This window comes from Helianthus annuus, chromosome 16, assembly GCF_002127325.2.
Source record: "Helianthus annuus cultivar XRQ/B chromosome 16, HanXRQr2.0-SUNRISE, whole genome shotgun sequence".
Lineage (NCBI taxonomy): Eukaryota > Viridiplantae > Streptophyta > Magnoliopsida > Asterales > Asteraceae > Helianthus > Helianthus annuus.
Genome location: NC_035448.2, coordinates 141,156,857 through 141,173,172, shown reverse-complemented (window position 1 = coordinate 141,173,172; position 16,316 = coordinate 141,156,857). Strand labels below are relative to the sequence as shown.

General features: G+C 35.7%; 1 long non-coding RNA gene across 2 annotated transcripts; it reads left to right on the top strand.

The window, feature by feature from the left end:
• Positions 1–976: 976 nt before the first annotated feature.
• On the top strand, positions 977–11,291 carry LOC110917352. Of its 2 annotated transcripts, none has more exons than XR_004883644.1 (7): positions 977–1,367; positions 9,940–10,027; positions 10,105–10,172; positions 10,270–10,345; positions 10,501–10,548; positions 10,621–10,700; positions 10,963–11,291. It is a non-coding gene; the product is annotated as an uncharacterized LOC110917352 (long non-coding RNA). The 2 variants fall into 2 exon arrangements; XR_002580493.2 differs by having other exon boundaries at positions 980–1,367; positions 10,621–10,663.
• The last annotated feature ends 5,025 nt before the right edge of the window (positions 11,292–16,316 follow it).

Below are 16,316 nucleotides of genomic sequence, written 5' to 3'. Positions count from 1 at the left end.
ACAATGTGTCAAATAAGTCTTTAAGAGTGAATAAGAATAAGTAGATTCCTACTTATTACATTCTAGTTGCAGATAATCACTTTCACAAAAAAAAAAAAAAAGAGATATCAGGCCTTACAGAGAAAGAAAAATATAAATCTCGAGTAGACCATTTCTATAAGCAAGAATGAAGGTGTATTTCCTTAATCACTTGGAAGCAAGAATGAAGGGGTATTTCCTTGTTTCTTTTTCTGCAATCCCATTAATAGCGACTTTTATACAGTTTTAGGTTACTATGCAAATAGTAAACTGGACCTAGATGGATTCTGGCTTCTTTGCATTGCTTTGTTCTCCAAAAATGACCTGAAAAGGATAAAAATTTGTCGTGTGTGACGCAATGGCACTTCGTGTCCTGCTCCTGAGACTATGACGGATGTCATTAAGATATTCAGAGAATTACTTGAATACATATATGAAATTGAAAGAATATATAACTAAAGCTCATTACCTTCCTGTTATCATACCACGCTAACCAACTGGCAATTGTTGAAATATTTAATGCATCAATTGAGTATCTTGTTGCGAAGAGAAGAACCAATGTTTTAAAGACCGGACCGAAGGTCGACCCGATCGTCTTACGGGGTCAAAGGTTGGGCGGTCCGACCGGTTCGACTGGATTTAATACCCGAATTACATGATAAATTATATAAAAATATATATAAAACATAGAAAATAGTTAGGATCAAATTCGGACAGAACTGTAACATTAAGGTTAAAACGAAATAAAGTAAATAATCACTACCAGAAAAATGAGCAATTGTGACCAAAATTTGATACTGAAAAGAAAATGGTAGCAAATTTAGTGATTGATTTGCCACAAAAATGCAAATATGTGTATTTAGTATGATACGGTAACAAAATGGTAGGAAATTTTGCCACCGTTTACTTTTGGTAGCAAATTTGTGGAAAATAACAAATAATTTTAATAAGTATTATAAAAATATATCTAAATCATCATGTATCTTTTAATTGCGACCATATTAGTAGTGGCAACATGAAAATTTAATTAGGCGGGATAATTTTTTAATGGATCCACGCATTTCAAAAATTGATTAATTAGGGTTTTAATCAAAGAACTCTACCAAAATTCTAAATTGCTGCTCCCCCTCCGCTCCCTTACGTCTGATTTGATTGAAGAACTCAGCCTCTTGCAGAACAAACACAAGCAATTTCACCTTTCAGGGCTGCTCCCCCTCCCCTCCCTTACGTCTGATTTGTTTGAGCTACTTAACCTTCAATTCCCAATGGTTTCGCTTCCTTAATCCCACTTGCAACTACCCTAAAAGCTTCTGTTCGCGTTCGTTCTTGCAAATAGTCGATAACCTTAGGTAAGTTAGCATGAATCCTTTAGACTTTTGATTTAGAATTCGGTTACTTTGCAAGTTAGCATGAATCTTGTTTAGTTCATGTGATTTTATGGCTTGTTTGACCAATTTTAGTTCATCTTTATTTGCAAGATTTAACCATGCCCACCACATGTTTGATGAAACGTCTCAATGAATTTTTTTTGCAATTTTTGCTTGTGTGTTTGCTCAAATTTTGCTGCAATCAGGTAGTTAACAACCTGACCAAAACATTGCTTCTAAAATGGGATGATGCAGAGTGTATGGTTCTGGAAGTTGCAATGCAACCAACGACATTTTGTTTAACTAAAACTGATCATTTGGAACCTAAAGTTACTCAATTTTGTCAAAATATGGGAAAAGATTAACTTCATTCAACAAGAAATCAACAATAAAATCTTCACACACACTTGCAGATCATCAATATAACAATCTGTGACACAACTCTCACTAAATCTATATGATAACAGGTTCTTCAACACGAGGAACCAAGATCAAAACCTAGACCTAGCACACGAGAGATCTTGAGCGTTAAAAAATAACAAGCTATTGTTATGAAACCCTAAAGGAATAATCTGGAATCTCTCGACTCTCATCTCCCCCACTGAACAGTGTTTGGCACCTTTATATGATGCGATCCATATTTAGTTTGAACCCTAAGCCCATTAGCAACTGAAATCTCTAAAAGCCCATGACCAACTTCCAATATCCAGATCCGTATAAGCCCAGTAGTTCCTTAAAGCCCAGCAGCACCAATAGCCCATTAAACATACAAAATAAAAGAAGTAACAATACTAATAACTATAATAATATATTTGGTATAAAACTGGAGTAACTGATATAGTATATTTTCAACACCCCCCCTCAGTTTTATTACCAAACATATCAAACATACCCAACTTTCTACATGCATGGGACATGTTGATTAAGTAACAAACCGTTAGTGAGCATATCTGCCAATTTGTTCGTTGGTTTAACTCCAACAGTTTTTATACATCCTTTAGAGATTTGATCTCTTAGAAAGACTGAATTGTTTTCGGTCAATCACGAAACACTTTATTGTTTTCTCACAACCAAGGAGTTTAAAAAATCTTACAGCGGAATAATGAAGATTGTAGAAAACTAAACCAAACACCTTCATTTAGGGTTCAAGACCATCACCACCAAACCTTCGGAGTAAACACCTTGGTTCAGCCATGAAACAACAACAAAGATACTCCCAGAAGTGGCATATGTGGTCTTCAGGATCACTACCAACAAGCACTCAAGAGTAAACACCAGTATCCTTCCAATGGAAGTACAGCCACTAGGGAATCCAGAAAGAAAATCCAACTAACTACACTTAGGGTTTATATCCAGAGACCAACCACTGTTTGCATCGTTTGTACCTTTCAACAATTTAAACTAAATCTTCAGAAGGGAGAGATAGCAATCGCAAGATTACCAACAGCGGAAGACATGATTCCAATCAATGATATAATCATCGCTAAGGATTGAGCTCCAACTAATCTACCAAAAACAAACTTTTGATTTCGAATAACACAGGAAGATGAATTTAAGCCTCAAAACAGAAAACGAATTATCCAAACCATTTTATACAACCCAGAATGAATAAGATTCAGATTCAGATTCAGATTCATAGACTAGAGAAAACACAAACGAATGACGGTTATTCGAAGAGTACAAAACTGATTAGACAAACAATTGAAACAACCAGTTCATCTAACGAACTAAACCGTTTAAATCTTTTGAATCAACCTTTCAAGAAACCATTGGGTGTATAACACTCAAAAAATGGTTTTGGAGTTTTAGAACACAACTTTCAAGCATTTAAGACAAAAACAATGTTTGAAGGAGAGTTTTTAATCAACATATAACACAAGACTGAATTATAGCATGGTGATGGTAAAAACACTTATAACACAACCAAGATATGACACAACTTATAGAAAATCTTTTATAATAACTTTATCCCAACATTATTAATATCACAAACATATTCTTAATCAAATAGTAAACTTTAGATTCACCATTGACAAAGAGTAAACTCAAAAATTACCACAAGGCACAACTAACGTGTTGTAATCACCACATAACGAATAGGGAGGATTTACAAGAACGAACTTGATCAAAACATCATATAACCCTCAACAAAAACACATAGCTAACCTATTAGATCATCAACACGATGGTCTATATTCACTAACACTCAAACTAACAGGTAAACGAACGATCAACGTTCAAACCCTAGAATGAATTAGAAGAAAAACCGTGAGACAACAAACTGAGAAAAACCCTAACAAAATCGTCCAGAATCATTGATTATAACACAGAACGTGTCAGATCTAACACCAAAAACACCTTTGATCCTAACAGAAATCTTCCAATCATTCTCACGAACAAAAGATCCTTATAACTCTCTACAAAACATATCATCACACAGATCAGATATTAGTATCAACAAGATCTAATAGAATTTTCTACACAAAATCTCTAGATCTCTAGCTAAAGTTCAGAGAGTTCTAAATTAAAGATATAGAAAGTGTTTGAGAGATATAGCTTGTGAAGAATTCAAAAACTAAATTGCCATAACAAAAAAAACTTTACAACTTTACAAGAATCATATCAAGAAATAACTTGTAAATAACATAAAGACTATTTTTATTCAAGCAAAAAACCTTTTATAACTTCACAACAAGTACTAAATCGCAAGACTCATACGAGATAAGTCTGAAAACAACAAGAACAACATGAACTTTACCAGACTTAACAAATACAGCTCTAAACCAGTGCAACAACACGAAGAACTGATAAAAAACAACACTACGATCTAATGGGACTAGACTCAACAACACGAAGAATCTACAAACGACCCTAGACCAGTGTGGAAGAAAACACAAGCACCACCTAGACCAGTGAACTAACATCACTACGATCGGCGATGAAGTCTCAAAGAGACAAATAAGATCACCAACACAATGATCCTACACAACCCTCACTATGATCGGACTCAAAACATGAAGAATCCAAGACCAGTGAGACAAAGGCAAACGCTATCGAAGAATACATCTTCAAGATAGCATAACCCTTGCAAGAAAAACAATCACACAGCTTGCAACCAAAAAAAAAAAACAAAACTCTCACAAGAGAAGATATACAAGGCTGTTAAAAAAACTCAAGAATAATCTTTACAATACTACTGGTTAAAATACGTGGACCACACGGTTCAACTAACCAGACAACATGATTCTAGACACACGACATACGTGTCAAACAAACCATCATGATACGATTTCAATTAACAAAAAACCATCATGATACGGTCAAAGCCGAAAGGCATTTTTACCGTTGTTCAAAAGTCAAAATTGAATCACACAATCCAAGACAAAGACTTGAGAACAATAATAAAACTTGAGACAGTTACTACTAGGAACTTTTATCAAGAACAAAGTTCAAGACACAAAGAACATACATAAAGACTAGACTAATAGTAACACAAAACACATAATCAGTCTCACAACATCAATAATCTTGAACATGTACAATTGGTTAAATTTATATCCCACACGACATAAAAAACATACTTTTAGTCACGTATTTTTTTTACCAAAAATACAAGATCCTATGACCTTTTACTTATGAACATACAATCTTCTACAAAGAAGATGAAATACAGAGACAATCCTCTACATAATACGGTACGAAGACAATGTGAGATTTGCATACATTGATACAACTCGAAACAACAAACACCCACAAATATGATCCAAAAAATACAACCAGCATAAAACCAGAAATAAAGACTCGAAACATCAACATGATGATTCTAAAAACAAGCCTCCAACTATCAACTCTCAAGATGATGAAACCTTAGACCTAAGACCATAACTGGAGAGAGAACGATCGCAAAAGGAACAAGAGTCTAAGTCAATATACAAGACAAGTGCTTAGATTATATATGAATAACAAAGTCATACCCAATTTTCATTAAACACTACAAATTTTTTTAATTTGAAAAACTCATGCAATAGAAACCAAGCTTTGTTCCTTTACACAAACTTTGAAAAAATATTCACAGCCCTAAGAACATAAACATGTTCTTTTAAGTACAAATACCACAAATTTTGGCAAAGTATGACCCTTTTTCTTTTGAAGAAAACTACCTTTAATGCTTGACCAAGGATTTTAAAACAAGGAGTTGCTAAATTGTGGAAACAATCATAGCAACGAGAAATGAGAGTCAAGACAACAAGAGACAACATAGTCAAATATTGAAGACATTATGAATCAACTAAAAACATACAATATTTGTGAACTAGATCAATTTTTTTAATCCATGTAAACAACCTTGAATGTGAACAAGAACACAAGATCCAGAAAATAATCACAAACGTTCCAGACTTCACATATCACACAACAAGCACAAAAAATATAGGTAGAAAAAATAAAGAACACAGGAAATGCAACACATAAATAATGCAACAACAGAGGTGTGGCTCTCCTCTGTGTTCAACGCCGTTCCCCCTAACCTGGCCAAGAAATGCCTAAATACAATATAATACGTGTGACAAAACATAAAGAGAGATGGAACGATCTAACCTCGGGGAGCGCCCTAATTAAGGTATATATATTCAAAATAATCAAGATCCGTAACCTTCACTTGGGGTTACGAATTCAAGATAGAAAAGACCATTCACAGAAGACAACTTTTGGCAGCCAAATTCACCGCGTTCCTTCCGATTTGCATAGAGGAAAACCATTTCATTTCAGGCTTCTTTGTTACAAGGCCTTCAAGAGGAGTGTCAGAATCGGATGCAGGTTTGACGGCTGGGGGCATCACTGGTTTTTAATAACTCAATCCTTCCAAGACCTTAACGCTTTGCTACTTGCTTTAGATCAACAAACTCTGATGTATCTAAACCGCCACCCCAAGCTTGATTCAACCCTTCAACACTAACACGAGTCGACTCAGTGGTTGCAGCTGGTGGTAAAGTAGTAACCTCTCGGCCTGACAAAACCTTTTTCCACCCAGAAAACTAGCAGACCTGGACCAGTAATCACTTGACCAACAGATCTGAATCCACAATTAACCAAGAAATCCTGAACAAACATCTGATCTTGAATGTTATAAAATTGAATCCTCACAACAGATCTTAAATAAGCAAGGCCTAAATCAGAGTTTCGAGCCGTGGATGACCAGAAACCCTTCACACAGAATTTCAAGTTAAGATCTAACCAGAGATCTGAGAATATTCACCCCAAATCAGTACAATGCAACGGAATAACAAAAATAGAACTCGCTATCTGACCAATTTTGAGAAATAACAACAATAACCCAATGAACACTTTCAAGAAATGCTAAGTTAGGGTTCAAACCGTGAATCACTAGATCACCTTCAAAATTGATAAAAACTCGTTCAATCTTGATTTAATTCCCAGAGCCATAAAGATGTGAAAGCCAGTTTGATCATACTTGCAGCAGCGGAAACACCAATCAAACGAAAGATTTTCTGAGCGACCATTGTCTTCGAAAATATCAATAAGGTATCAAAACCCTAATCCGAAGAACAGAACAACTCGTATCAGACCCTTTGAATATTGCAAACCCTAACAAATACGAACAAAAGATAGATTCGAACACGATCACGAGCCTAAGGCTCTGATACCATGTCAAAATATGGGAAAAGATTAACTTCATTCAACAAGAAATCAACAATAAAATCTTCACACACACTTGCAGATCATCAATATAACAATCTGTGACACAACTCTCACTAAATCTATATGATAACAGGTTCTTCAACACGAGGAACCAAGATCAAAACCTAGACCTAGCACACGAGAGATCTTGAGCGTTAAAAAATAACAAGCTATTGTTATGAAACCCTAAAGGAATAATCTGGAATCTCTCGACTCTCATCTCCCCCACTGAACAGTGTTTGGCACCTTTATATGATGCGATCCATATTTAGTTTGAACCCTAAGCCCATTAGCAACTGAAATCTCTAAGCCCATGACCAACTTCCAATATCCAGATCCGTATAAGCCCAGTAGCTCCTTAAAGCCCAGCAGCACCAATAGCCCATTAAATATACAAAATAAAAGAAGTAACAATACTAATAACTATAATAATATATTTGGTATAAAACTGGAGTAACTGATATAGTATATTTTCAACAAATTTGTGTGTTAATTATATAACTTATTGCTCTCCATATCTTTTTCCATCTTATGAATTTTATGATGTTAGATTATCTATTGCTTAGTTTCACTGTTTGACATTGTGATCTTTTGATCTTCTTTTTACTGTGGTCAAAAGACAGGGATACTTTAGTGTTAAAAGGATGTTACGTTTATGATATTATAACATTCTAGAAACTAGTGGTGGACCCGTGAATTTTTTCCTATGGGTTTTCTTTTTGTTCCGATGGTCAAATTCTCACAACCAAACGTTAAAATTTTCCGGTTGGTTCGGGTTGGGTCAAATTTCTCACAACTAAACGTTAATAAGTAGAAAGTTTACCACAAATTTCTCACAACATATACTTATGTTGTGCTGATAAGTTATCGTTTTAGCTGAACTTAAGTTGAAATGACTGCACATTACACTTAAAAATGCTTGTGGATTTGAACGAGTTTGTAATTGTTTAGATCCCCAGTGTTTTTTACATCAGCTTTGATGTACTATTGTACCCTTAGGTAGCGTTCGTTTCATGGAATGGAATGGAATGAAATTAGGAAGTTTTTCTTTGTAAAATTGATCTTGGTTGGGGGAGGGAGGAATTTGAAATCCTTCACTCTAATGAAATTTGTGACTATTTCAACATTCCTTAGAAATCCTTCACTCTAATGAAGGAATGGAATGGAATGTTGAAATAGTCACAAATTTCATTGATTAAAGAAATTCATTGGATTTCAAATTCCTCCCTCCCCAAACCAAGATCAATTTTACAAAGAAAAACTTCCTAATTCCATTCCATTCCATTCCATGAAACGAACGCTACCTTAGTGTATGTATGTACCTCAAAACCATCAGGTATATCTTCTTAGGCACACGAGTTGTGTAAACCACCCGAGGAATTAGCATTTGTATCTTTATATTGGTAGTTCTTCTGTCAACAACTTTTACTTGTGAAAGCTTTAAACTGCTCAATCATTTACTACTTTGGGTTAATGTTTTCTGTTTATTGTAGTTACTTGCTTGTGCCTTTTCATGCATATGTTTTGTATATGATTCACACTACTAGTGCCTTTAGATTATTTTATTGCTAATAAGAAATTACTTTTGGCGTCTGTTGCCATTTATTGAAGCAAAAAATGACAATTCATTTTATTGATTTTTTTTAACTTTCCTCTGTCCCAAAAGATGTAACTTTTCATTTTTTGGTTCTTTAAATAAACAGTGTGTTCTTTTTCTTTAGAAAAAAATTCTTGTTTCTAAGGATGAATGTTGGTAAAATTGATTGTGCTCTATAATTTTTCTTAACTCTGTCTTATTAAGTGGTATACTGGTCATCAAAGACTGATATGAAAGTATGTATGTTCTTTAATGTTGCATATTTTATGCCATCTGAGTTTGATTATCAACTACACGTAGGGGTGTTAAACAGGTCGTGTTCGCGGGTTGGCGGGTTCAACCCGACCCAAACCCAAAAATTTTACATAAACTCGAACCCGACCCGAACCAGAAAATCGTATCATACATATGAACCCGAACACGACCTGAAGTTTCGTGGGTTGACCCGAATAGGACCCGTTCAACCTGATTTTTTAATTTTTTTTCTGAAATTAATATATTAAAATTAAAATTTACTTAAGAAACACAAATGTATATAATAATATCATATTTAAATTATAAGATCTATGTTAATTTCTCTTATTAAGTTATAATTATGGCATAAAATACACACCCCATTTAATTTTGTGACATAAAATTTATTGTAAAAAAATATAATATAGTATAAATGTGTTAAATGGGTCAACCCGCCAACCCGACCCGTTAACCTAAACATGTTCGCGGGTTCAACCTGAAACTGACCCGAACCCGTTTAGACTAAACCTAAACCCGCGAATTTCGTGTTAGGTTCGTGTCGGGTTTTTGGGTCGTGTCATAAATTCACACCCCTAACTACACGTCTCAGACTAAAAAAGGTAAAAAACACAGCAGAGAGGCTCGAACTTGAGACCTCTTCCATAAAAACACGCCCTCTGCTAGCTGCAGTAAGTTAAACTTTGATATGTGGGTTCACTTAATATTTATATATGAGTTCGCTCAGTTTTTTTATATAATTTCTACTAAAAATACAAAAGTCAATGGGTTCCGGTGAACCCACCGCCAATAAGACATTCACTGCAAGTAATCTTTCAAGTGCCAACAATTTAAGTACACATTTCCTGTACAACCAAATTGGTCAACACCTTTTGACTATGAGTATCTGTATGCTCTATTTACATAAAACTACGGTTATGAAACAAAATCAACATTTGACACTTAGTGACCATTCACATACACATCTGGAATGTGAAATTATGACAATTGCCGGATTCATTTTCTAAGGTGTTCAAACATACCCATGGCCTAGTGGTGAATAAGTAGCTAAAACAAGGATTATGCTAACAGGCTTGCATCTTGTTTGGCAACTAAGGTAATCATTGCTCTACTTATATTATATATCTTTCACACTTGGATTTGATTTTATATGTTTTTTTTTTTTTTTGCAAGGACATTGACATTAGCCTGTTTGTCCCTCTTCAAGGTCTTGTAAATATGTTCTCAACACATTCATGTAGGTGATTTTCCATATGTTGCTCTGTTTTTTTTCTTTTTACATTAATTAATGACAGTTTAAGTGAGCATCTTATGTTTCAAGACTGTCCTTTTTTGCAGACTTTTCAAAATAAAGGGCTTGCTTTGTTGCTCATGCTGTCACATGTTAGATGAAAGGGTTCAAGGATGTATTATGGTAACATTTTATATTTTCATTGTCATATCAGTGGTGAAGATTCTACTCACCAAAATATTTTCATTGTCATAACATTTTATATTTTCACTTAATGACGGTTTAAGTGAGCATCTTATATTTTCATTGTTATTTTTTTATGGCAACTTCTACTTGAGCTATTGCGAACGCTGGAAGCGATGTCTCACCAAATTTTCATGTTTGAGGTAATATTTTTGATAGTAGACTTATTTTTTTCCCATTTCGTTGCTAATAGCTCTTTGTTTTCTCGCACGTAGGTGCTACCAAGGAAGCAAATGTCTAACAAGATTTTATGCATAGGTAAATTCTTCGTTATGATACTGATTTCATGTCTAAGGTTTGTACACCGACTTCTAACGTCTAAATGTCTACTATATCGAATCAAACACTAGAATTTAGAATTGAAATCCCTAGTCTATGTTAGAAAATGCAAGACGAGCGTGTTGGTTGATGGGGTCAAGATAGTGTCAGGTTGAATATCGTAATTTTCTAAAACTAAAACTGGAAATAGTAGTAAAACTGGAAACTAGAAACAACAATAAAGGGAATTTTTTTGTAGATTGAAAAGTTGAACTTAGTTATCATTGGTTGTTTTGTAGATTGAAATGTTGAACATAATTATCAAGGAGCTCGTTAAGGAAAATGATGAAGAAAAAGAAAGGCTAAATGGAATTATTGCTGGGTTATTGGCTGAAAAAGAAAAAGATAAGGTGGATAAAGATGCTATGCTCGATACGATGTCACAAATTGAAGCTATGTTAACAAGTACAATTTGAAGATAGGCTTCAAACACTTGGTTTTGAATGTTTCGATGTTTATCGTATTAGGATTTTTTAAGTCATTTGATGTTTTAGCTGGTATTTCTATTAGAATGTTTATATGCTTTTGATACACATATGTTTTATATAATTTTGGGTTTTCGTGATCTTATTAGACTTTTTATATAATTTTGTAATTTCATTGATTATGTAATTTTTATGAATAAAGCAGGGAAAAATGAAAAATCAACCTGAATAAAAAACCAATATTCAAGCAATCACAAAATGGTAGCAAATAATTCAACAAGCTTTCAATGAAAGTGGTGGTTAAATGGTGGCAAATCGGTAGCAAACATGGTGGTTAAATGGTAGTAAATCGGTATCAAACAAGGTGGAAGGTAGCAAACTTTCAATGAAAATGGTGGTTAAATGGTGGCAAATCGGTAGCAAACATGGTGGTTAAATGGTGGCAAATCGGTAGCAAACAAGGTGGACAGTAGCAAACAAGAAGCGGTGGCAAATAATTTTGACCAATTTTGTGGTGGCAAAAATAAGGTGGCAAAATAAGAAAATGGTGGCTATTTGGTGGCATTAGGGCAATTGACACGGGTGTTTTTGTCACCGCATTTTTGGTGGCGAAATGGTGACAACAGGGAAATTGTTACTATTTTGTGACCAAAAGTTACATGACAAAAACCCACTTTTCTAGTAGTGAATATTATGTATATAGGTAAACCCTAAAAAAACTGTCGTCACTTTATTTTCTTTCCATCGCATGACATCTCCTTCTCCATACAGGGTTCTTACTCCATCTCTATCTCGCAGTTTCATCTCCTCCATTTTTAATGCAGAACTTAATATTCATCTCCTCTCTTCTGAGAACAAAATTCATAGACAAAGTTATCAAAAATTCATACACACACCTGTGAATTGAGATTAATCGGGATGAATGGTGGCTGAGTTTTTTAATAGATGACCAGATTAGACTTGAATCAAGATGAATGGTGGCTAATCCATGATGAAGATAATGAATTGAAGATGTTGTGGTACAGAGATGACAAGAAGAGGTGTGTGCGTCGTCTGAGGAAAAAGATGGAGGCTGCAGTGTTATGATTTTGTATGAGGTTTTTAGTTTGGGCTAATATAAAAAAAAGATCCAGCCCGATCATCTCCTCAAGAACCGTCGGCCTGACCGTCCGGATCCCGGCCCGACCCCCGGGTCGATGTTGAAACGGCCAAACTCACTAGATCGACCCGCTTTACCTTTCGGATCCCGGCCGGACCGGTCTTACCGGCCGGCCCAGTCCGGGTTTGAAAACCTTGAGAAGAACAAACAAATCAGTTTAGTTGAAACCATTATCAACAGTTTACCTATTGTAAGCAGCAAATAGTAGTTTTTAAAGAAAGCAAACATGTATATTTAGTAACTGACATATCTTTAAGACAAAACAAAAAAATAATAAGTTTAATAATACTCTTACACCATTTCTGAGTAAGTTGGAATGGGAGTAGTGGCCCAAAAATCCTCTTTACTTCTACCATAAAAAGCAATCAGTTTGAGACTTTTTCAACTGTAGCAGGTCTCTCTTTCTGCAGAAGATGCACTACTTAAAAAATAGTTGGAATTTTTGGACAGAGTTTGTCCTCAACTTGCTTTGACCCGTACCAAAAATTATTTATTTTGACTCGAACTAAAGCAGTGCCAAATAAAATTATCAGTGATGCATGATTAACATACCCTACTTTTCCAAGGAGACAAGGTGTTATCCATAGCAACTGCCAACCACCATTAGTATGCTAAAAATACTTAAAAATGTGTTAATTATTTCTATTAGTGATGATCAACCACAAATTATATCAATTATGTTGAGCAATATAACTTTAAATAAGAACCACATTTTAGTGTGTGTATTAATTTACTCGTGTGAAAATCTTGCTAATGGCCATCGTGAAGCATTTGTAAGCACACCCCTTAGATAGCCTAATCAGATCATCGCATTTGATAATTTTATTACAAACCTAATACCATATGTAACACTTTGACCCGTAGAAGACCTATACATTCTAATAAGCCATTAAATCACAGTTAGAAACACCCAGAGTGTAAGTCACATCTACCTTAAGTCCACAAATAAACAACAAACTTTTTTTATAAAAAGTACGTCCTAGGTGCCCTATCCTGAATGGGTGTGCACCAAGTGGCGTAGAAAATGGTGCAAAGTAGAATCTGCCACACGTGCATGCTTGCTTCATCTTCGAAGTTGACCGAAAATCATAACTTATCCTTTTATAATTAAAAGATGAAAAATTGGTTTCCATACATGTTTGATACTATTTTAAACCACTTCCGCTAACAAAACAATCTCTTATTTTAAGGATTAATGATCTATCTAATCTACTTTTGACACACTTGGTGACTGAAAACAAAATTAATGCCAACCATTTACCTTTTTATAACCTCCTAAGGCCCTAAATTAAGTTAAAAAGAACTTTAACCTGAGAAAGATCTGCATCTATGTATATTCGTCTGCAATGACGAGCACTTCTGAGGGCACTGCATGCATGTCAAAATTAGTGTTGCTACTCCCAACTATCACTTTGACTCCTACCACTCCTAACTTAACACTTTGTGAGTTGTGTCACTCTGGTTGAGTGGCTTTTGGCCCCCCTTTTGTCTTTTAGGAGCAGATTCACTTGCGGTCATTAATAATTCACAAAGTGTTAGCCTAACATCACCAATGACACAAGTCAAACACTAAGAAATGTACACCTACAGAGTAACACAATACACAAAGTGTTAAGTTGGAAGTGGTGGGAGTCAAAGCGATAGTTGGGAGTGGTAGCGGCCAATACCTAATAGTTGGGAGTGATAAAATCCAATAATCCTAAAATAATTTCCTTTTCCTTGTTACTTCTCGCTCAGGTAAATTGCGGTATCTCACCGTAACACCCCGAATCGCTTAGGTAAACACCTCACCTCTCACAGGTGATTGAACTATCACTCGAAGCACTCGTTCTGGTCGATTTCTTTTCTCGTGGTTGACTCGCACAATCTGAACACTATGAAAACTTCTTTTCTCTACTCGAAAAATCCCGTTGCAGGTTTGCTTTGAGTTATTTGAACCCGTCGAAGGTTCGTCTTTATAAATTTTGGTACACAATATGTTTTCTGTATTCTGTGTATATTCTCGAAGCATTGGTACAAGATATTATATATAAGAAGGATTGTTAGTTATCTAGGGAAACTGAATAAAAAAAGGAATAATGTAAATCAAGTAAATGGTGCAGATCACGTAAATGGTGGAGTGAAAATAGTTTCCTCTAATATTCCCCCTCAAGTTGGAGTGTGATGATCATAAACATCCAACTTGCCAAGAAGATGTTGCAACTGCTTCGATTCTAATGCCTTCGTGAACAGGTCAGCAATTTGAAGTTTCGTGTCGATGTGAAGTGGCTCTATCTCTTTAGACTCGACACGTTTGCGCACGAAATAGCAATCAATTTCCATGTGTTTCATTCATTCGTGAAAGACCGGATTATTAGCAAAATGTTTTACGGCTAAGTTGTCGTAGAAAAGAGTTGTTGGCCCCTCTTGATCAAAACCTAAATCACGAAGAAGCCATCGCATCCATAGAACCTCACTAACTGTGGTGGCCATAACTCGGTATTTGGCCTCTACAGAAGATCTTGACACCACTGATTGCTTCTTAGATTTCCATGATACTGGTGCACCACCGACCAATAGAAGATAACCGGTCCTAGACCTCCGAGTAACTGGGCAACTTAACCAATCCGAGTCCATATAAGCAACCATATTTATTCCCCCCATCTTTGGCAATAAAATGCCTTAGCCCAACGTTGCCATTAGGTATCTAAGGACCCTCGTGGCAACGTCCATGTGGTTTTGTCGGGGGCCTGCCACAAATTTTCTAAGAACATTTACTGAGTGTGTGATGTCGGCTCTGGTGGCCTGAAGTTAAAGTAGTCTGCTTATTAGTCAGTGATAACGACTAGCATCCACACGTTCTTCTTCATCTCCCTTTCCAATCTTTAGGTTTTGTTCCATAGGAAACGCGCTGGGACGACAACCAAGCATACCATTATCTTCGAGTATGTCAATAACGTATTTCCTTTGGCTTAGTACCACACCCTCATGAGTTCTTGTCACTTCAACTCCCAAGAAGTATTTTAGTGGCCCAAGGTCTTTTATACTAAACTTATCATTCAGAAAAGCCTTATGTTTCATTGATCTTGACAACATCATTCCCCACTATTATAACGTCGTCGACATAGATAAGCGCCTCATTGAAAAAATCTTTATCCTTTAAGATGAATAAAGAATGGTCAGCCTTAGATTGTCTAAAACCGATCTCGAGGAGAGACGAGGTGAACTTTTGGTACCAATTTCTTGAGGCTTGTTTCAGCCCATATTGAGATTTTCTAAGTCAACAAACTTTGTTTCCATTTTCTCTTTCAAAGCCTTGAGGAATCTTCATGTAAACTTCTTCATCTAAGTCTCCATGTAGGAAAGCATTATTGACATCTAATTGATGGACCGTCCAGTTTCTCTTTACGACAATGGCTAACAAAGTTCTAACAGTCACCAGTTTAGCAACTAGTGCAAAGGTGTCATGGAAGTCAACGCCTTCCATTTGTGTGAAACCTTTCGCCACCAATCTAGCCTTGTACCTCTCGATGTCTCCGTTCAGCTTGTACTTCACCTTGTATACCCATTTTGAGTCTGTGGCACGTTTTCCTTGAGGTAAGTCCTCAAGCGTCCATGCCCCGTTTGATTCAAGTGCTTCTAATTCTCATTTCATAGCGTCCCTCCAGTTGTTATCTTGCACAGCTTGGTTAAAGGTTTTAGGCTCATCATTGGAATCGATGGCCATTAAGAAGGCTTTATGTGAATTTGAGAACCTATTATACGAGACATAATTAGTCATAGGGTGTACCGTCGAAGAGTTTTGATCGGAGTTGGGCGAGGTATGATCGATGGATGGTGGGAGTTGAACTTATCCGTCGAGCTGTTTGGACCGAATCCTTTCTCTTTTATTCCAGACTGGTTCTTCTGTTTCTATAGTGGCTTCTGTTTGTGATGTGGTTGTATGATCGTTGTCACGACCAAACGAGTCATTCAGAAGAGATCTCGTCCAATACAAAAGGCGGAATCAGACGTATCGAAGTTATTTCAG